The following is a 1,010-nucleotide window of genomic DNA, read 5'->3' as shown; positions in this document are numbered from 1 at the left end:
TAAAAGTTAAATACACAGGAAACAGTAACCTAAACAATTTTGAAAATTAAGAATAAAGGTGGAGAAATCACAGCAACCAATTTAAAGATTTGATATAAGACAGTTTTCAGCAGTCCTATTATGATATACATTGGCATATATTTCTTTGGATTGATCCTGTTTGTGATTTGCCAAGCTTCTTGAATCTGTAGGTTTGACAAATTTGGGAATGTTTGTGTCATTATTTCTTTAAATGTTTGTCTTGTGCCATACTATTTTCTCTTGTCATTTCCATTCTACTATTGAGCTCATTTTAGTTTTTCAGTTTTAATACAGTACTTCTGTTTGTTTTTCTTTAAATTTTCTGTTGTTTTTCTGAATCTGAGATGTGACATCTTGGCATTGGAATCTTTTGATTGTCTTTTTTCATGCATGTTGCAATTTTCCCGGTTCTTCATATGCTGAGTAATTTTGAATTCTGCCTTGCACATTTTGAATATTGTGTTATGAGCCTCTGTGTCTTGTTTAAAACCCATGGAGAACGTTGATATTTTTGTTTTAGGGGTCTAGTCTATCCAGTTGGTTGAGTTCAGCCGGAAATTTCGGGCCAGACTTCTGTGAGTCGTGCTTTTTACTGTCAGATCCATTATCAAAGGCTTTGCAGTATTGTTTGTATCTGTCCCACCCTGTGGCCAGTCTGGTACTTGGGCAGTGGTCTGTCTTTGAGTTTAGTTCTCAAAATCTTGGCTATGCACATTTGAGTCAGATCCTTGGTAGTGCATCCAGGAGTTCATAAACAACAATTCATATACCACAAGTTATGAGGTCAAGTTGATTCCCCAACTTCCTTCTTCTCTGTCATATCACTTATGCTTCCAAGGTCTCTGAGGCTCCCTTTTGGTTCTCTGACCAGAAAACTGTGGCTTAGATATTCTATTCTTTTTTTATTAGGATTTGGGTGAAGATTTATAGAGTAAATTCACTTTTCATACAGCAGTTCACATATACTTTGTCTCATGTCATTGACCAAA

Source organism: Orycteropus afer, unplaced genomic scaffold (assembly GCF_000298275.1).
Source record: "Orycteropus afer afer isolate SDZICR_OR568_19922 unplaced genomic scaffold, OryAfe1.0 scaffold00387, whole genome shotgun sequence".
Taxonomy (NCBI): domain Eukaryota; kingdom Metazoa; phylum Chordata; class Mammalia; order Tubulidentata; family Orycteropodidae; genus Orycteropus; species Orycteropus afer.
The sequence above is the reverse complement of the archived record's forward strand: the minus strand, read 5'-3'. Positions refer to the sequence as shown.